The 22,401-nt window shown below is 40.4% G+C and overlaps 2 long non-coding RNA genes across 3 annotated transcripts; both read right to left on the bottom strand.

Moving 5' to 3' along the window:
- Nucleotides 1-2,804: 2,804 nt before the first annotated feature.
- LOC143317733 (uncharacterized) lies at nucleotides 2,805-6,497 on the bottom strand. Its single transcript, XR_013076786.1, has 7 exons — nucleotides 5,510-6,497; nucleotides 5,080-5,297; nucleotides 3,962-4,072; nucleotides 3,420-3,518; nucleotides 3,211-3,309; nucleotides 3,006-3,107; nucleotides 2,805-2,896 (listed from the first exon to the last, which is right to left on the bottom strand). It is a non-coding gene; the product is annotated as an uncharacterized LOC143317733 (long non-coding RNA).
- A 23-nt stretch (nucleotides 6,498-6,520) lies between these two features.
- On the bottom strand, nucleotides 6,521-11,621 carry LOC143317732 (uncharacterized). 2 transcript variants are annotated; one of them, XR_013076785.1, is made up of 5 exons: nucleotides 11,202-11,621; nucleotides 9,230-9,305; nucleotides 8,187-8,321; nucleotides 6,702-6,903; nucleotides 6,521-6,562 (listed from the first exon to the last, which is right to left on the bottom strand). It is a non-coding gene; the product is annotated as an uncharacterized LOC143317732 (long non-coding RNA). The 2 variants fall into 2 exon arrangements; XR_013076784.1 differs by lacking the exon at nucleotides 11,202-11,621 and having other exon boundaries at nucleotides 9,230-10,972.
- Nucleotides 11,622-22,401: the final 10,780 nt, after the last annotated feature.

Consider the following 22,401-nt stretch of genomic DNA (forward strand, 5'->3'; position numbering starts at 1 on the left):
GTGTTCACCTTTAAACATCACAAGATGATGCTGACATAATGCAGTGAACACTTCATTACCCATGTCACCTCCTGTCTCTATGAGTCGTTTTTCTCATGTCCTCTATTCTCTCTCTTTCTTTAGGGAAAGCTTCATCCTCAAGGGGTGGACCTTGAGGCCGCCGGGATAACCTGTCTGCATCGCGGTTGGCCTGCCCTGCTCTGTACTTGATGGTAAACTGGTAAGTAGAAAGAGCGGCTGTAGGATTTGGGTGGTAAAACCCCCTACTTGCTGGATGGACCACCGATGGCAGAAGGGTGTAGAGCAAGATGGCAACAAAAAAAAGCATGAGACAACAGGATTTGCGTTCCAGAGCTCTGGCTTTTTTTTTCTCTTTACTGAATGTCCAAAAGTCAGGGTACAGAGTCCTACACACATGCAGCAGCTTCCAAAAGACAAAGAAGGTGGGCAGGTGCAAACGCTCCAGTAATCAGCCCAGCAGAGGAGAGGAGAGAAGACACAACCTGTCCCCCACCTTCACACACACTCACTGCTCCTCTCACCTGGCCTTTCTACCCCCTAAGTCTCCTCCCACACCAGCCCAATCATAATAACACTCCCCCTGATTCTAAAACATATATACAATTAAACAATATTTACAATTGACAAACAATACAAATAACCCAAATACTGATACAGTTTAAAGAAAATACCTAATTAGCTAAAGAAATACTAAACATAATGCCTAAATTAAGAAAATACCCCCCTCACCCCTCCTCTCTCTCCTCTGATCCCTCAACCCAGCCTAACAAATCAAATCAAATCAAACTTTATTTATATAGCACTTTTCATACATAGTGCAACACAAAGTGCTTTACAAGAGTTAAAAACAATATAAATAAAAACAGAATAACACGAAAAACCCAACCCTCCCACCCCCCCTATGTACTAACACACACCCTCAACCACATGCATACACACACACAGAAACACACACACACACAAGCACACATTCTCACCACAGACAGTAGCAGGAGTAATGAGACATGCAAGGCACTGAGGATTGAGGAGAATGCCACCTTTGGGGCCGTCCACACCGAGAGGAGTCATCACGGGCTATGAGCACAGGGGGCACCGGCACCCGGGCCCCACCGACCCTGACGTACCGGTGAGTCCCCACACCAAGGTAGGGAGCCCCCCCACCAGCCGGGCCAATGGGGCCTGAGGACAGCACCCCCGGAGCAGACCAGACACAACTCTCAGTGTGGAGTACCCCCCAGAGGAAATACTGGAATTAAAGTAAAAAATAAAAAAATAAATTAAACAGTTAAAAGAAGAGAATTTCATAAGATAATAAATAAAGTAGATAAAATAGGGTAAAATAATGCAAAATATAGGACATCAGAATAAAAGACATTAACATAAGATAACTGATAAAAACATAAGAAGAATTTGAAGTCAATTAAAAGCCTGATTAAAAAGGTGTGTCTTTAACCTTTTTTTAAAAATGTCAACAGTCTCTGCAGTCCTGAGGCCCTCCGGCAGGCTGTTCCACAGGCGTGGGGCATAGTGGCTAAATGCCGTCTCACCATGTGTTTTTGTTCTGGCTTTTGGTATGGATAAAAGGCCGGTGTTGGAGGACCTCAGGGTCCGCGAGGGTTGATATGGTAAAAGCAGGTCAGATAAGTAAGAGGGCGCAAGCCCGTTAAGACATTTAAAAACTAGTAAAAGAACCTTAAAATCGACCCTGAAGCGGACAGGGAGCCAATGCAGCGACTGTAAAGCTGGTGTAATGTGGGCCCGCCCTCTGGTCTTTGTCAGCACGCGTGCGGCTGAGTTTTGCAGCAATTGGAGGTATGAAATACTCTTTTTAGGAAGACCAGAGAGCAGGGCATTACAGTAGTCTAAACGACAGGAAATAAAAGCATGCATTAGCACCTCTGTGCTGGCCTGAGAGAGAAACGGGCAGACTCTGGCTATGTTCTTAAGATGATAAAAGCCTATCTTTGTTATATTTTTGATATGTGGGATAAAAGTCAGCTCAGAGTCAAAAATCACGCCCAGGTTTTTTACAGATTGGGTTGGTTTAAAATCTTGTAGTTTTGGTAAAAGTTTCTCAGTCTGGCCTTCAGGACCTATAACTAAAACCTCTGTTTTGTCCTGGTTGAGCTGTAGGAAATTCCCTGCCATCCATGACTTGATATCTACACTGTAAAAAAAAATCCGTTGTTTTTACGGAAAAATACTGGCAACAGTGGTTGCCAGAATAATCTTGTTAAAAATACAATAAAACGTAAACAGCATTACAGAATAACTAGTGCATTTCACTGGGATTCCATGTAACATTAATGATAACTAAATGTAAATTTTACAGGTATGCAATGTACAATAATCAATACATAATTGTTTATTTTACGGATATTCAATGTACAATTAACAATGACTTCATGAACATTTCAGCAGGATTCAATGTAAAATAAGCAGTTTTAGAATGTAAAATTTACAAGTTGTTCAGTAATGTTTACATACAGTATGTACTGTATTTATTACAGGATTATTCTGGCAACCACTGTTGCCAGTTTTTATCCATAAAAACAACGGGTCATGTAAAATAAGCAGTTTTAGGATGTAAAATGTACAAGTTGTTCTGTAATGTTTACATACAGTATGAACTGCATTTTTAACAGGATTATTCTGGCAACCACAGCTACCAGTTTTTATCCGTAACATCAACAGGACATGTACGCATGAAATACAGTTTTACTTTTTATCCGCAGTGCTTCAAATTACTTCTAAATGTTAATTTGAAGATAGGCTGTTAACAAACCACTCGTTAGTCAATGAATCATTCTAAAGAATGCAAGTTTATTTTTGAAAACAGTGGAGATATGAATGCTGTGGTCACTCAAAGGAACACCTAAGGGAATAGAGAAGAGAAAGAAGCACATACAGGATCTCCCTTAGTTTCATTTGTTAAGTTAGTCAATAATCAAAGACAACAGTAGCAGTAACACTATCACACCCACCTTTAATAATGGCTCGCCAATCATGGATGGGAACATCTAGAAGTTAGAAGTCTTGCCTCAGTTGAACTAGGACCCCCGTATTTTGGTCACTCAAAGGAACACCTATGGGAAGAGAAGAGAAAGAAGCACATACAGGATATTCATTAGTTTTATTTGTTAAGTCAGTCAATAATCAAAGATGACAGTAGCAGTATCACACGCCCACCTTTTTAAATGGCTCGCCAATCATGGGCTGGAACATCTAGAACAACACCCTGAAGAGCATCTAGGGAAACATCCACTGCTGTGGTCACTCAAAGGACACCTAAGGAATAGAGAAGAGAAAGAAACACAAACAGGATCTCCATTAGTTTCATTTGTTAAGTTAGTCAATAATCAAAGACAACAGTAGCAGTAGCAGTATCACATGCCTACCTTTTTAAATGGCTCACCAATCATGGGCTGGAACATCTAGAACAACACCCTGAAGAACATCTAGGGAAACATCCACTGCTGTGGTCACTCAAAGGACACCTAGGGAATAAAGACACACACACACACAATAATCTCAATTAATCAGTAGCATTGGAAACAATAACTGCTGTACTGTTGCTGCAGTATGAACTGTCTGGACACTAGGCACTGTCCTGAGACAGCCAGCACTGTCTGTCCTGGGACAGTCAGGCACTGTGCCCAACTCTCTTAGGACAGTGCATCGCTCCCCTGGACAGGACCTGGTTGCCCCGGGGACAATACCTGGCTGTCTCAGGACGGGGGCAGTGCCTGATTGTCTCGGGATAATGCGTAGCATCGTGGTAGAGTGCGTTGCCGTCTCTGGACAATTGGCACTGTCCCGAGACAATGAGTAGGACAATAGCAACAGTACAGTACAGTTACTGTTCCCACTGTCTCTCCCATTAATTTCATTTGTAAAGTCAGTCAATAATCAAAGAACGTAGTTGCACTAGCACTAGTACCTTTTTAAATAGATCGCCATTCGTGGTCTGAGAGGTCCTGAATCAACATCAGGACTCTGGCATTAACATGCAATCGCGTAGCACTGGTTCGCTCCACTTTGGTCCCCCTCTCTGGATTTATAGAGAAGAAACATGTAGGAATACAGAGAAGACAGAGGAAACACATGTATATAATAAACAAACACAAATACATGATACAACTGCCTCCACAACAACAAAGGAAAGGATAAGTGTGAGGTTACAGTTTTCCTTTAATTAATACTTTATTGGTAGGCAGGGAGCAAAGGGGCCTCCAGAGACACTGTCTTTTTTCTTTTCTTTTCTTTTTTTTTGCTCAACATGAATCAGAACGTTAACATTTCGCATGACATGTTCGAGATAGATAATGCATTTCCATTTCCATAAATTGCAAATTACAGGAACATAACTCTTCATGAGCTCTGTCTTTGCACATCCACAGTAGAGGACTGAAGCAGAACATGTATGGTTTGAGTGATATAATTGGCTTCCCCTATACAAGTTCAAAACATGTTACACATTTCTACTGTATCACAAGGAAAATCAGGTAGAAATTTGGGTCTCTACTATTTAAGAAAAGTCAATAATACCATTCAAACCATACATTAATGGGTTGGTTAGTAATCTGCCTGGGGGAGATTGGCCCCATTCTGCCTTCTATTCAAAGTTTTAACTCGAACTGAGTTGTGGTCTCGAGTCAGCCTGCGTTTCCATTACTAACCGGCTACTCAGACGTGGGTGGCGAGAAAAGAAGTGGCCGGTAAATAAACATGGAGTATATGGAGACATTAGTGGTGCTGCTCTTCGCTCTGATGCTTTTACTCTCTCAGAAGATGAAAATGATAACGTAGGCTATAGCCAAGGTGAGACACAACTGACTAGGCTACAGAAAGTGGCAACTTTACCAGTTCATTCACAAGAAAGAAATAGATTTCAACACGGGGCCATGATTGTGATGTGGATTTATGTTGTGGGTGATTAATTTAGTACGTCAAATGTATGCACGTTTCTTATTTTCTTGCAGTTGTAGAGAGTGAATGTACTGAATAAGAAAAGGATAAAAGCACTTCCAAACATGCAATCATTCTACTGTTAGCTACCTGTCTAGTTCTTCAAGATAGGAACACAGTGCGAGGGCAGCACCTCTGTAACTCCAGAAACTCCAGGGTTGATGCAAGTGCAGTTGGGTAATGGATGTTGAAGCAGTAATACGAGCCAAACATCATGCACAAGGAGGAGATGAAGGAAGAGATGTTCTCGTTGACGATGACGTGATCCACACACAGCATCATCCTTCTGGAAGAAAAGCAGGATTGTCCTTAAAAGAAAAAAAGAAAGAAAATTAAAATAATCCAGAAATTAAGTTTACATTTTCACATGTCAGTCACTAACTCATGTATCAAGGGTGAAAACAAGTATGTACCAAGAAACCCACACCATCAGAAAAAAAAGGGGTGAATTCATTATAGTCAACATCCATGGTATGTGTCAGGCTTTACTCTTCAACTCAGGTAAGTAAGGTTAACTTACCACATACAACAATCGTTGGAGTCAAGGGAACTCGGTCCATGACCACTTCTCCAGCCAGGCAAGTGTCCTCCACGTAATGGAACATCACATCATCTCTCTTGTCAAAATAAGCCAGAAGAAGCAGCACCATCTCTGTGACCTGTGTGCTGACTGCCTGTTCTCCCATCATAATCTGTAGCTTTGTTGCAGCTTGGTAGAATCTTTTGGATTTGTTGACAGCAACTGTCTTCATGAAGTGCAAGAGCCGTTCCCCCTTCTGTTCCACATTTTTCAAGAAGGTTTCCTTCAGGTCAACTCCAGTGAGCTCGTTGAAGTGAACATTCATGCCAATTTCATGAAACCAATATGGCCAGTTTTCCTGGAGGTACTTCATGTCTTTCCCTTGGTTCACGTCTTTTCGCTGGCTGTAGAATGTGGACTTCATCAGCATTTTCAAAGGACCTGGGCTTTGTTGATTCTGGCTGAACAGATTTTTAAGCTCATCTTTCTTCTGCTGCTGGGTTTCGGCCGTTTCCCCAAGGGGCATAAACTTCACATGCCAACGGATGCACCCATAGGTGTCTTGAATCGCTGCACGTTTTTCAGGTGGGACTTCGTCAGTGTCAGAGTCATGTGATTTTCTTTTTTTAATTTTTGGTGTTGTAGGTCTTTTCACATTTTCGATCCGATTTTGAATTTGTTTCACGAGGGAGCCATACCCTGTGCCAATTACGTCACCCTCAATCACATCTTGAAGGGACTTGGGGTATTTAGCCACCAATTTCTTAGCCACATCAGCAGCATTCTTCTTGCTTAAAGACGTGGTTACTTTCATCATTTCACGGACCACAATTCTGACCATCTCTTTCCTCAGACTTGGATTTGGACGCCTTTCCCTCTCCAAAGCCTGTGTCAACGCCTCTGGGAACTGTCCCCATGGTATTGTGAATGACTCTGGAAAACTGCCACTTGGGCTCTGACAGCTGCTGGACGACGATGACGTTGGCGACAGAGACATCATGGATTGGGAGGGTCCTGGTGAGGCAGTAAGGCAACCACTTTCTTGGGCCGGACCTTTACAAATGCACATACACGAAACAGACATAACATGAATGGTTTTACATTTTAATTGAGCTTCATAACAATGTTGAGAACAGATCACATCATAAAACCACCAAGCAGTCAGGATGCTGAACAATGACGTTAAACTTACATTTCAGACTCCATGCAGCAACCAGCTTCCTGGCTTGTATGGGCCTCAGGGCTGACAACAAATCATCTTCTTTCAAAAACTGGAAGTCATCAGGGGTCTCTACCCCCAGAGATTGGAGAGTTTCCTCCAAGATCTCCCTTGTAGCATCTGGCAGGTCAGGCAAGGCCTCCGTGATGGCAGAATGTAGAAATGATTTGGACATCTGTACAAATTTCATTTAAGATGCATAAGTAAATATTTACAAAATGTAGCCGATTTACTGATTTACTACATTTACTTCAGAACATTGTAGTTTGGGACTAATTCATATTGAAGTTAAAGTTGTGCCCAATATGACTACAGACATTGAAAATCAAAAAATAGAACTACATAAAACTCATCATTCAGACATTGCAAAAATCACATGGACAAAACGCTGTGTTTCAGTGGGATGACTCTGTGTGCATCGATGGTGTATGAAGTCAGTGGGTAAAAATCTAGCAAGGCCTGTATGTTCACACACTTCATTGCTGTACTTTGCGGTCTAATGGCATACAGATGGTATTTGGGAAGGAAGACGGATTTGTGCAAGTCCATAAGAACATACACAGCATCATCCTTAGTTAGAATTCTGATAATCTTCCCAAATTCCAGAGACTCGTTTAAGACCAAAAAATCCCCTTTCTTGTAGGTTGTACCTCTGTACTGAATTTCTGTTGAGACAACAGTATCCCTTTCTGAAAATCCAAATTCAGAAGCAGCATGAATGACAGCTTCACTGTAAAGGTTGGGAATAAAAGCGCAACCATTTTTAATTTGTAGTACCTCACTAGATCCTGGTCCTGCCGAGACATATGCCTGGAACATCTGATGCCTCTCAGAAAGAGTGAGGCAAATGTTCTTGAAGTTTTTCAAATGTCTGGCACATCACTTGAAATAGCTATGTTTGCTTTCAAAACGCATCGTCCACAGTCGAATAAGGGGGCCAAATTTCAGGATTAGTGAGGGATAATGTCTCATGTAATGGTGTTTCGGTTTGAGAGTACTATGAGGAAACAAACATGTCCTTGAATCCAGATATTCCTGAACTATGATTTCAAGGTAAGCTATCTGTGACACTGAAATCTTTTGCGCACAAACTAGATCAACAATATCTTTGAGCAGGAGAGTCAACTGCCACACGTCATCATCAGCATTTTGCACCTTGTCGCCAATTAGAACAGGTAACAACCTCAAAAAATTCCAATTCTGGATCGCGTTACCAGAGAGTTTGAGTGCACCAGACTGGACAGTGCAAGGCTTGGAGAGAGCATCTGAACCTTTGAACTGGAATTGTTTGATTCGCCTGTTCAAAAGGGTATATGTGAACCACTTCTTGGTCTTGATGAAATAATTCAATACAGACCAAGGTCAGAGGACAACACGCCCTCAAAAATGTCATGGCCTAAACATGGTGGGAGCCCAGGTTGGCATACATGAAAGTTTGGCACATCATTGAAAACTGACCTCAGTTTTATTCCTTTGACGTCTCTGTTCTCCTCAGACAGAGCGGCGACAGCAGCGTCATAGGAATCAGCAGTTCTTTGCTGGCCGCAAAGATTGGGTTCTTTCTTAAATTCGTCTCTGGTTACCTCACAGTACCTGCAAAAATAACAAGACGTGAAATTTTCGTTAAACCCTCCAATGCCATGTGACCCTAAATTATCCCCAGCTATACAGTACAAAGACAGTACAAGGACAGTTTCCCCTCCTACAGTCACTCCATTTTCTGCTAAATCTGACAAATCCGAGATCAGGTCAGCAAATACTTTGGCACATCCAAACTTTTTTAGATCATTTTCTCCACACAACAAGACTAGGGACATGTGATCTGTGTTGGATCGCACATGAACTGGCAAATTCGCAACAGAAAGATAAACAGCGAGAACTTTGTGCTTTTTTTTTGCTGAGCCGAGAGGATTGACTACTTCAAATGCATCTTGGTACAAAATAACCTGCAGGCCTCCTGGGTTTGCAATGAAGAACGGATTGGACTTGAAGGCCTGTCCATCACAAGTGTCACCAAGGAAACATGCATCTGTTTCAGTAGTCTGTTGCAACACAGAATGTTTCCAAAATTGTGATTCTAGTAAGTTAGTCACTGTTTGCTTTACAGGTATGTAATAAGCATTTCTTTGTCTCATATCATCATCATATCCTAATCTTACTACTTTGGGCTCTACATATTTGAACATCCGTTTGAATGCCTGAGCTCTCGTGTAGGCTGTTCTCAGTGGGCCTTTATGAGATGAGGAGAACAGATCAGAATCCTTAATACAATCAGAGACTTTCCCCATCACATCATCAGTAAGATTTAACTCATCTTTCATGACAGAGTGTAATTTGCTCAAAGTGTAATCAAGTCCTAATTCATGTAGATTTTGCATCTCTTCAACAATTATTTGTATTGTTGAATCTGGAAGCAGCAGTTGACCTTGTAGTTTTAAATAGAACAGGCAAACACTCCTAAGAAAGATTTCATTGAAAACCTGTGTCGGTTCAGTACTTACTGATAGATCTGCTGCCTCATCCACCGTCTGCGAAACCTCTTCACAAGCCGTGGCAGAGGACTGCGGTGTGATTTCTCTGTAAAGATCATTTATGTTATTCACTGAACAGTCTGGATGTTTCCTAGACAAGTGCACTGCAAATGATGACCTCACAGTAAATGTGTTTTGACAACCTGCCACTGGACACTTAACAGATCTTCCCTCCACTAAATGTTTTTTTAAGTGTACAAGAAGTTCCTGCACAGTCTGAAATCGGTCTGAGCAAAGTGACACAGCGCACACAAAATTAGACACAATGGCTGTGTTGGCATTAACAGACGACGTTGTGGCATTGTGCTTCCTATAGAAGTGAGACTTAAATGATGCATATGTGCAAAATGTCTGCCTGCAACTAGTACTCTCACACCTGAAGACACAGCGTGGTTCGTTTCTGTGAATCCTACAATGCAACACATAACCCATCAACGTTTGCAAGGTTCTCCCGCAAAAACGACAACGAATCATGGCAAGGGGAGCTTGAAACAGGCGAAACAATTCTTATCTGCCAACAGTCAAAAGCAAAAAAAAATGCACCAACATTGATAGCTGTCCATCAACGAGTGTAAAATAAAATTAAGACACGATGTATCGTTTCACAACATGAACACAGTGTGGCTCGCTTCTGTGAATCCTAAATGCAACACATAACCCCTCAACGTTTGCAATGTTCTCCCGCAAAAACGACAAACGAATCATGGCAAGGGGAGCTTGAAACAGGCGAAACAATTCTTATCTGCCAACAGTCAAAAGCAAAAAAAAATGCACCAACATTGATAGCTGTCCATCAACGAGTGTAAAATAAAATTAAGACACGATGTATCGTTTCACAACATGAACACAGTGTGGCTCGCTTCTGTGAATCCTAAATGCAACACATAACCCCTCAACGTTTGCAATGTTCTCCCGCAAAAACGACAAACGAATCATGGCAAGGGGAGCTTGAAACAGGCAAAAAAAAAAACTCTTATCTGCCAACAGTAAGCAAATGCACCAACTTTCATAGTTGTCTGGCCATCAACGAGTGTAAAATAAAATCAAGACACGATGTATCATTTCACAACATTGGACTTTGACTTAACCGACGATTGAGTATGATTCAATGGTGTTCAATTTGCACCACTACGGCAAAATGGAATTGGGAAAAGGGCGCGGAGAGCTTAGCTGCTAAAGCTCTGTTAGCAGCACAAGGATAACAGTAATCGCTCATAGAACAATTTACAACATGAAAACACACCGTTTCTTGACAATAAACTGCTTTATACTTAACCTGACGGTTGAGTATGCTTCAGCTGTATTAACTCAGCTCTGCTGGTATACTTGATTAGCTAGCTTGGCTAACCAAACTGTCTGGTAACATGAAGTTGACGTTGAGTAAAATATTAAACGACCGCTCTTCAGCTATCTTTAACTCTGAATGAACAGAAAGGGAGGGTGATTCTTCGGTATAGATTACCTTCTAACTTTTGACGACAGTGTTTAGGTTGGATATCCGACAGGAAAGTTTCACTCTGAGGAGCAAACAGTCACTGACCAGAGACGACAAGAATCTGCGTGCAAGCAAGTGAAGCACCTGTTGCGCGAGGCTTTGCGTGTGACGTCACAGCACCACGCAAGGCACGACATGCTGAGTCGTCTGATCTCCAGCAAACATAGGCCTAAATAAAAAAAATGTAACCCCCTTGGCTTGATTTCGTTGTAAAACCAATTGTGACATTGTTCATTGTATGTTTTAATTTTTTTTTTTTTTTTTTTTTTTTCTTCTCTTTCCCACAAATTATCTGTGTACAGATTGTATTTTGAATTTTTTCTAATTAAAAAAAATAAAAAAACATAGGCCTAAATGTCTAATTATCTGAATAACAAGCAGGCTGCACTAGTCTCTGTAAAATTATTTTCCATGCAGGATTCAACGAAATTAGTATTGTTTACTTACCTTGAGATTGTCGCTGGTTTAAACGAGAAGTTCCCAATATGTCCAGAGCAGCTTAGGCCTTAAAATTTCTCTGTAGTGATTTCTCTTCCCAAGGTTTGACTGGACGTGGGCAGAGTCTTTGTTCTCACAGACAAAATAACACTTCTTTCTTTATCCCCCAACTTGATTAAAAAAAGATTTGATTAGCCTATGCTTTCAGTTATGGCCAGCCACATGATGTATAGTTCAGAGAAGATTCAAAACAAGAAATAATCACGTATATCCTTAAAAAAAAGTGGATAACTAGGCTAAATGTTAAGTAGGTAAAATTGAAGTGGTGGCAGTCTTCCTTTCTTCCAACATTTTGGAAATCCATGTTTGAAGTCTGCAGAATTAAATTGTAATTTGAACACAATTTTACTGTCATTTAATATGCATTGTATTGTTTTTTGGAATACAGTATTTATATGTCACAATAACACAAACAAGTTATTTTAACAACGACATTGTGTTTCAAAAACAACATGTTCATGTTAAATTTACAATAACATTTAGTTTGAAGTTTTACTAAATTACACTGTAAAGAAAACAATGTTTAGCTGTAATACCCTGTACAGTTTTTTAATGTTGAGATTTTACAGTGTTATTCTGTTATTTCTACGGACATTTTTTACAGTGTAAAATGCAGTTAAGAAGGGCATCAATTGGCCCTGTATCATCAGGAGACAAGGCAATGTACAGCTGTGTGTCATCAGCATAGCCATGGAAACTGATGCCGTGTCTCCTAATGACATCTCCGAGAGGAAGCATATAAAGATTAAAAAGAATTGGACCTAAAATTGAGCCATGGGGAACCCCACACCTAATTTCATGGGTTCCTGAGGAACAAGTATCCATACTTACATAAAAACATCGGTCTGTGAGATAAGAGTGGAACCAGTTAAAAACAGTGCCAGAGAGGCCGACCAGGTGTCTGAGTCTATTTAATAAAATGTGATGGTCTACTGTATCAAAGGCGGCGCTTAGATCCAGTAGAACCAAGACTGTGAGTTTCTTGTTATCTAAGTTCCACCTGATGTCATTTAAAATCTTTAAAAGTGCTGTCTCGGTACTGTGGTTTATCCTAAAACCAGACTGATGTCTCTCTAAGATGTTGTTTCTGTTTAAAAAGTCAGTGACTTGGTTAAAAACCAGTTTTTCTAATATTTTACTTAAAAAGGGTAAGTTTGATACAAGATGGTAATTATTAAAAACGTTGGGATCTAAAGTGCTCTTCTTCAGAAGGGGCTTCACCACAGCTGTTTTAAAAGCGGTGGGGAAGACACCCGTCTGAAGGGAGCAATTCATAATGTTTAAAAACTGTTCCTCGAAGAATCCATAAAATGCTTTTAAAAGTGAAGTGGGAATTGGATCTAAAAGGCAGGTTGTTGGGTAAGGGTTTGCCCATAAGAAATTAATAGAAACAAGCCTCACTCCATATTTCCAAATTTTCTGCCCATCTGTTACTATTGAAAATGGAGTGTTGGAGTCGGAGTCAAAATTGCTCACTCCAAGTTTTACTCCATGTTACCTAGGTGGCCACTTGATGGCAGCATCACCTAATAAATGTCAAAATTCCAAGTTTTGATAGAAAAATCCGTCTACTTTCATATTTTCATTTAGTTTCGAAGTCAATGCCATCTTTTCAGCTATTTCCAGATTATGTAATTAATATTCATAAAAAGTCACAATTGTCACCCAAGAGCGGTTTCAAGTAGTGGAATTCCATTTTTTCATCAGTTTTCTAAATCAATGCCATCTTTTCAGCCATTTCCAGATTATATAATTAATATTCATAAAAAGTCATAATTATCACCCAAAAGCGGTTTTAAGTAGTGGAATTCCATTTTTTCATCTGTTTTATAAGTTAAGGCCATCATTTCAGGTATTTCCATATTTAATTATAAATATTCACGAAAAGTCATACTTTTTGCCAGAAATGGTTTTAAGTAGTCTAATTCCATTTATTCATCTGTTTTATAAGTTAAGGCCATCATTTCAGGTATTTCCATATTTAATCATACATATTCATGAAAAGTCATAATTTTTGCCCAAAAGCTGTTTCAAGTAGTGTCAACCAAATTTTGTCCAATACAACTGCCTTTAGAGGTTATTTTAATGTTGTTGAATCCAATTTGTACCTTTACACAGTCGGAGGCGTTTTCACTCTTAAAAGTACAGCTTGACCTGACTACAAAGTGTTGTAGCTCATAATGGGTCGCAGAGCATCAAGAAAGACATCGACGGAAAGCTCTCGGCCCGCTGGACGAGCGCATCTTCAAACCGAAGCTCTGCGCCCTAGCAGTGAGGAGCTAGGGGGCGTCAAAGCTGAGAATTTCCGCCTTGTTAACAGGTATATCTCAGCGATGGAAGCACTCGGGGGCGTGGGACCAACGTTAATGGAAAGCCCTCGAGCTCTACTGCATATGTCTCCCACCACCTGGTGGCGCCACTCTGGGCCAAACTCCAGAACGAAAGGGGACAGAGACACGAGAGGGGGTGCGCATGAAAGACCTCGATGACGTGAACGCAAAAGCCCCCTCGCCACCCCACTCCCTCCTCCTTTTCTTCAGCTGGGAGGGGAACGTATACCTTTCTTCCAATTTCACATCTACCGATTTTGGGTGCCCCTTTTCGAGGGCCCTTTCCGTGGGGTTAGCGGGACCCAAATCGACACCCTTCGTCGGTGGGAAGCCAGGTTTCGCCACAAAGCGGTTCCAAGTCTCTATCCCACCGTATGGCCGAGTAAACCCCAAAAAGACTGCGTGAGGTTTTATCCAGTGACCTCTTGACCTTTCAAAGTTAAACGGCCATAACTCCACAACGCTAGGGGCTACCAGCGCGGGCCCAAGTGATCCTGAAAGCTGTCAGCGAGCTCTTGCGCATATGTCAGAATCAGATCCCTGACGCTTTTTTTTCTGCCCAAGCTCTGCAGGTCACCTAAATCATTAAGGCCGTGAAAGCTGTAAGCTTCTCACACCCTTTGTCCACAGCAGGCCTGATGCGAAAACTAGCTCATAATGGGTCGCAGAGCATCAACAAAGACATCGACGGAAAGCTCTCGGCCTGCTGGACAAGCGCACCTTCACACCTAAGCTAGGCAATACTGAACAATGGACGGAGCTACAAGCAAGACACCTTTGTAGCCCTTGATGTGCTGAACACACCGGTGTCCTCGGTGTCTTTCTTACTTCAAGAGTTCAGGACTTATGGACACTGAAATTCTCTGTCATGCTTGGTGGAGAAGGAAGTGATGGATGAGGGACCAACCCCACTGTAAAGCTCTAAGAGGGTTCAGTCCAGAGCATGTGAGCAGAGTGGAGCGGCGAGAATTCCCGCTCCTTGCTCACATAGGTTGCCGTCCCCCTCTCTCCTCGCTCAAAGTCGCAACACGCCGCCCCAGCCATAGCGCTCCAGCAAGACTGCATCCCGCTCCGCTCCACGCTCGCTCCACGCTCCACTCCAAAAATGTTTGCATGCATATTAAATTTACATGTTTAGCTGAAGCCTTATATCTAATCAGAGGCAGACTGGGAAAATACAAAGTATATGTTCTATGGCTAGATTTAATTTTTTCGGACAGCTTATTAACAAAGCTCTGCCACTGAACATCATAAAGTTTAAAAGATGTTTATTGAAAAAAAACACAAATGTTAACACTTTTAAAATTAAGAAAATAATTTTACCTAATGGAATTAGCTGGTTAAATACACATCGGCCTCTTTTTTGAAATATTTTGCGAACTCCATCTTGCTGTCAGTAGCCAAACTGAAGTGATGCATTCTGGGGTATGTTTGGGCATACATCGGGTCCGTGATGTGAGCGGTAACGGAGCGAAACTGGAGCGGGATAACGCCCCACTCCAACCGAATCATCCTAGAAAAAAAAGTCCCGCTCTGCGCTCCTTTCAAAATTTGTCAGCTCCGCTCCCCGCTCGCTCACGCTCCGCTCCGCTCACATGCTCTGGTTCAGTCACATATATACAACTTCAAGATTCAATAATTTTGTAAAAAGATTTAAAGTAGGACTTCATGACTCAGAGAACACAGACAAGAAACTACATCATTTCCAAGTTGAAATTTAATCCACATTTCAGATTTCCATATATTGTATAATGCATGCAAGGAGATTAATTCTTGGACTTCCTGTGTCTACAGGAAATAGGATGTGCAGCAGCAATCTTGATGGCATGGTGAGTAAAAGTTAGCTCCTTAATTTATTGATTTTACTCTTACAAAACCCTCTTGAACGTGAGTTTTTGCTTTAATTCTGTTTGTAACATCACAATGTTACGTTTAAAAGTGTTTTTATGCACTTTTGAATGTTAAAAAGTCACATTTTATTCCACTCTGTGTCGGACATTATAACATTATTATATAGATGTAAATGTGGAATATTTTCAAATTTCAATCTATGTCACTTTGTGACATAGATTGAAATATGGAACGTGGAGATAGTTAGTTAGTTAGTTAGTTAGTTAGGGAAATGTTTTTTATACAGTTATTAACAACGTAAACGGAAGGAAGCAAAAAACAAGTGTACCTGATGGACATGTGTTGTGTTAGAAATAAAGACAAGGATGCATGTCAGGAAGAAGAAGCTGTGAAATTATCAGAATAGATGGCAAAGCATGTTAATATAACCAGCAAGATAGCATGAAAAAGGTACAAAGCAGGCATCTGTGAAGATTCTCATTCATCCAGGTCATGGTACTTCCAAGCACTTCTAAGAGGCAACTGGTCTTTGTTTGTGGTTCTAGAAGATGTTTCATCTTTTATCCAAAAGGGAAGACCAATGGTTTGAAAATGGAATGAAAGAAGCCATTCATGTTAAACCACAAAGACCACCACTGAACAGAGGCTTTAGTCTAAGACACCACTTACCAGCCACCTACTTGCTGAGAATGTGGAGCCTTAATTTGGTGTGTCATATTGTAATAATCCACAGGCAGACAGAGTATGTGGAATTTGTTTCGGGAGATACAGTAACTTAAAGAAACACCTGAACACATCCCACACGATTCCGAATTATGAGGAGTTCCATCTTCTCCTGAGATATGGGAATCCACGGTGAGATTGAGAAAATATAATATATTTTCATATTTATTCATAGATACCCTGTTATGTTAGTTGCATGGATTTCCTGGACTCATTTATTTTTCATTTCCAACCGCAGAACTTCAGAAAGGTTGGACTGCATATTATGTACAAAGACAAATTTAGTCCGCGTCATTTACAAGATGCGCATTGCATTATGTCAATAAAGGTTAGTGTATTCAACTGGTTTTAATTTGCCAAAAAAGACAAGATCAGTTGCCAATCCATTGTTATTGTTAATAGGAACGTGAACCAATCATGAAGGAGGCTAAAAGAGCAGCCATACTCAAGGACTTTGCTGAACTGCGGAAATCTGATCCCAAAGAGCCCATGGTATCCGTGTTGGACGTGGGGTGCCACAGTGACAATGGTACTTTTAAATTATTTTGATATATACTGAAATTTGGAACCACAGGGTTTAGTTTCCAATTTAAATCTAGTACGCTTCATTACAGAGATTGCCTGTCCGCTTCCTGGTGGCGAGGTTTTTGAAGAGTCCATTGATGAGGAAGAGAGGCAGGAGCAAGAGGGACTGGAGAGCCAGGAGAGTTTCCTTTCCCTGCGTAGTGCCTCAAGTGACGATGATCTTCTTCCCACTAGAAATGATTCTGTTGACAAATGTTCCACCCCAATGCTTGTCAGAAATCATGTGGTTGATGAAAACGTAGCCTCCGCCAGTCACCTACCTCCTTTCACCTCTGTTTCTGGGTTCCGCAAGTCCTCTTCCAGTTACGGTGTTTTAACTTTGGATCAGCAACTCCCCTCCACCGCTCTGCCTGGGTCCATCCATCAATCATCGTCCAGTGACAGTGGGTTTTCGTCGTTCATCCTCCCAGGGCACTTGAGTGGCCAGGATGAAGTCTCAAGTGTTTCCATGTCAAAGGCGTGCAACTGCAACTGGGAGCAAGTCACTTCCAGGTTGCAGCACCTGGAAGAAAAAGTGGATTCTGTGATGGCAGTGCTGACACAGACACCCAACACTATTCCACCTAAACCATCTGAATCAGTTAAAAAAAGGGAACATGTCAGCGAGGGGAAGAAGAACGATCCTTTATACGGTAATTTTACCTTTCCTTCTCAATTGCAATTTGGGGGAGTGAGGAGAGAGAGAGTTACACTTCCTTGATTCTTTTCCTTTTCACCTTTGTGTTTTGGGGATTGTACAACTAATGTTTACTGTTCTTTTTTTGGGGCAATCGGGGGGTCGCTGCAGAAAAGATTCTGCAAGGCTTCCTCACTTCTTCCCTGGGGCCACGGATTGGAAGGAAGGCCAGAGAAAATGCAAAGCAGTCGTCCAGCCATGCTCGTCGCTTTTGCCTCTACATGGCCGCTGGCATCCCTTCCGGAAACGTCTCCCATGACCTAAGGTTCCTGAACCAAATGGACAAGTTACGTGCGTAAGTATTTTTCATCGTCATAACGGCTGTGGCTCAGGAGGTAGAGCGGTCGTCCACCGATCAGGAGGTCAGTGGTTCGATCCCTGGCCTTGGCAGTCCACATGCCGAAGTATCCTTAGGGCAAGATACTGAACCCCAAAACTGCCCCTGATGCTGTGCCATCGGTGTGTAAATTCATATGTACATTCCTTCGGATAAAAGCGTCTGCCAAATGACTAATTGTAATTGTAATATTTTTCTTGATCGAAAAATCACTTTTTTCAGTATTAACCAGGCACACAATACTGACAAATACAAATTCTTATAGGATACATGATGTTTTGAAATAGATGAGAATTTAGAAGTTGGAATATGGAATCTGATGGTGGAACTTTACTTACTTGTAACTTCTAATCTTTTTTCCATAGTTGGCCAACATACCTCTCTGAGAAGGGCTATGCACCCACAACGATCAAAATTATGTTGATCCAAGTGATCAAGTTCTTCAAACACGTTGAAAGCTTATTCCAGAAGGCTAGTAAGCTCAAGCAGACAGACTTCACTACAATTGGATACGAACTGAAGAGACTCATGTCTGAGGTCCAGAGGAAAGTGGCTATCCACCGACAGAAAGTGTTGCGCAATAAGACAGTTAATGTTTTCACTTTCTTCCACTTTGGTATTGTATACTTTCTAAAAATCAAATTGTATATCCAGTATATATTTTGTCATCTAAATAAACTGAGACTTGGAGCCTCAAATTTGCGATGCATGTCACACTCTTCACAGCCGATCAGCTTCTTGCAGCTGAATTCATGATGGCTGCCAGGAAAAAAATTCCTCAGCTGTTTGGTAAGTAGACATCGTTATGTATATTGTATTCCGTCTTCAGAAGGTTACATCCTTATGAATCTGGGTTAGGTTTAGATAAAAGCGTAGTGCCCCTGGGGGGAGCACTGCGAAGGGCACGGGCTCTCGTGGGTAATGGGGATCCAAAGGATCTTGGGACCCTTCTTACTTGTAAGATAAAAGTGGATCTTTGATCCTTAAAAAGTACTTAAAAGTGTGGCCGAATTTTAGAAGTGCATGGAGGATTGGGCAACGGTGCAGGCTGGCAGTGGGACTTTGTATATTTATCAAAATGTCCTCTCCCCTTTCAAGGCCCCTGCCTTGATACTTCCGGTAGTCATTACTTAAAAGGAGCAAGTTTTATAGAATAAGAAAATAAATAATAAGTGCTTGATTGAAATTTTTTTTTAAAAAAAGGGTTAGACATAAAACAAGAGGAGTTAATAAAACATAAGTGCTAAAATGATAAAACAAGTGCTCAAATGGTAAAACAAGTGCTCAAATGCTAAAACAAGTGCTTACAAACAAGTGCTGATAAAAAACACGCCGTATATGCATGCAATGAATAAGAGGGAACCACACATATGTACATTTTAGGATAATAGATTTTTGGGTCGGGTCGGCCCCAGAGGGGCCGGCCCGGCCATGCACACTCCATCCAGCTCCTCGAAGAAGGGACCAGCCCCACACCCCCACTGTGGACTGAATTATGTTAATTAAAAATTGGTATTGAATAATAATAATATATACACATATAACAAAAGGAGCCCCAAAGGTGAGTATATTATCAAATATCTTTATATTATAAATAATTATGCTTATAGTAATTAATAGGGGTTAAAGGTCATAAATACTAGAATTGGTTTATTATAATAATATGTACAAAAAAATGAGAATATAAATAAAATAATAGGTTGAGGTTAGGAGAGATCAATTTTAGATCGGGTCATCCCCGTAGGGGGTGACCCGATCGATGCACGCTCCATCCAGTCTGCCCAGGGATGGGCCAGCCCCATCCCTCAGGTAAGTAGGTGAGTATTTTTATATTTTTATTTTTTATTTTTTTTAATTTTTTTTATTTTTTCATACACACATATATACACACACATATAAACACATACAAACACAGACATATATCCCAGGTAAGTATAGGTAGGTATAAATTAATTAATTGATTTATAAAGTAATATACAATAATAGATATATAAAGTTATATGTCAAGAAATGGAGCTCATCCTTCGCCCCTCAACAATCCACACCAGGAGCATTTTTTTAGAGGGGTTAGAAGGGGGTCATAGGGGTTGGGGTTAGGATTAGGATTAATTAAAGAATAGGGTTAAAATGCATCATAGGGTTAAAGGGTTAGGGTTAGGGTTAGGGGGTTAGGGAATCGGGTCCGAGTCCCTCCCCAAGCAGGGAAGGAAGGTGCACGGTCCATCCAACCCGCATACCGCCTGTCCCCCCGGCCCCAGTATTCCTGGCGAGTGCGCTGGGGACGCCAGTCCCTGCGCCACCCCGTCCAGGGATACATGTTTTGGTTTTAGTTCTCTAAGTCTGGTACTGTTTTTGGTTTTTTAGATTTTGTTGTTTTTTTGTATTTTTTAGTTTTATAATTTTTTTGTATTTTTGTTATTTTATCTAAACTCAAAAATCAAACACCCAACTTAAAACACCTTCCCAAAGACAAAAAAGGAAGGGAAAAAGCCAAAAACCCAGAAAAAACTAAAGTTAAAAAATGGACGAATTGGTCCTTTAAAAAGAAAAAGGAAACTTATCAATTGGACAAATTGGTCCTATAAAAAGAAAAGGAAACTTACCCTTGTAAATGGACAAATTAGTCCTATAAAAAGAAAAAGGAAACTTACCCTTGTAAAACTATCTCGTCCTAAATTATACTTTTTTTGTGTTTTTAAGTTTTCTTATTTTTTTGTATGTTTTGTTTTTATGCAAAAAAACTAAAAACACTTTCCACAAAAAACGGGAAAGGAAAAAGCCAAAGGAAACTTAGAAAAAACCAACTAAAGTTTCAGGCTATTCGCCGTGTAACAAAGGAAATAAAGTAAATTAAACCGCTGTATTCGCGTTAAATTAACAAAAGATGGTGTGCTGTAAAACGACGTTTCGGTCAAAAGCGACCTTCTTCAGGCAAAGCACACGATAAACTCACGAACTTGCAGCAGTTGAGCAGTCTGGAACACGTCTGTCCTCTTCGAAAGCCAAGTGCAAAATGAGACTTCCTACCAGCAAACTCACAAAATGGCGGCTGCACATGCGCTTTAGTGCTGGGTCCTAAACTCCACCTTGTGTCTGTAAACTCCTCAAATGTCTAATAAACTAATGTTTTTAACTTTTTAATCAACTCAAATATGAATTATATGTGTAATGTAACTTATATAACTTTTTAACCCCATATATGAAAAACAAAACCCTAAGTGAAAATAATGAACGTATTCCCCTTAACCCCAAAAAAACTTTTCTATATTTAGATTCGCTGCCCAATGAATTCCCAATGCTCAACCAAATACTACCTCATAATTTATTTAATGTAATTTATATATTTATTTATTAATTTATTTATTTATTTATTAATTAATTTATTTATTTATGTAATCCAATCAACCCAATGGTGTTATTAACTGTAGCCAATCACTTTTTAATACTAAAACCCCTATTAATAAATGTTTTTAGCCCTATATTTGTACTGTTTTAAATTATTTATATACTAATATATTTATTAGAGTTGGGATTAAGGAAAGGGGCGGGGCTAAAAAGTTAGGAGAGATCAATATTAGATCGGGTCATCCCCGTAGGGGATGGCCCGATCGATGCACACTCCATCCAGCTCTCCCAGAGATGGGCCAGCCCCATCACCACAGGTAAGTATATTTTTTTATTTTTTTCAATATATATATATACATATATTTTTTTACATACACACAAAGAGTCACACATATCTTCAATAATAGCATAATATACATGTTTTTAATTATTTATTTATGTCTTTCTTCCACAGGTAAACAGGTAAGTAAATAAGGTAAGTATGAATTAATTTGTAAATAATTATTTATTTATTTATTAATGAATGAAATTGTATATGATATATATATATATATATGTGTGTGTATTTATATATAGGGAAAGGCTGTCCTTCATGCCTCAATCCACTCCGCTGGGGATAATTGGGATATTTTTTTAAAAAAATTATATTAATAAATTAAATTAAAGGGGTGCTAGAGGTTGAGGTTAGGGTCAAATTGAGGGGTTGTGGTTAGGGAAAATATTAGAATAGGGTTGAATAAGTGTAATAGGGTTGGGGTGGTTAGGGTTAGGGCCAGATTAAAGGGGTTATGGTTAGGGTAAGGATTAGGATAGGGATAGGATTAAATTTGTGGTTAATAAACAAGAGGGTTTATTGAGGTTGGGGTTAGGGCCAAATTCAAAGGGTTATGGTTAGGGTAAGGATTAGGATAGGGATAGGATTAGAATATTAATTTAAAAACAATGGGGTTATTGAGGTTGGGGTTAGGGCCAGATTAGAGGGGTTAAGGTTAGGAAAGTTGTCAGGGTTGGGATTAGATTTAGAGTCAGGTTGGGTTTAGGCTAGGATTGGATTGAGAGGTGAAGGATGGACTCAGGCACGAAAATACATTCTCTGGTTAAGACCTTGTGGGTGTGTGGTGCCTAATAGATGTATCCAATTTCTTTCAGCCCTCCTCCTCTGGGCTGTGGACCAATGGGGATTACATTCGAGGACTAGAGCTTGCATCGCTTCCCAGCCATGAAGGATGAAATGTTGAACAACATACCGGTCAGTATTTTTATGTCTTACAATATTATATTTGTGACAAGAAAACCGTACCT

This window comes from Chaetodon auriga, unplaced genomic scaffold (assembly GCF_051107435.1).
Source record: "Chaetodon auriga isolate fChaAug3 unplaced genomic scaffold, fChaAug3.hap1 Scaffold_189, whole genome shotgun sequence".
NCBI classification, from domain to species: domain Eukaryota; kingdom Metazoa; phylum Chordata; class Actinopteri; order Chaetodontiformes; family Chaetodontidae; genus Chaetodon; species Chaetodon auriga.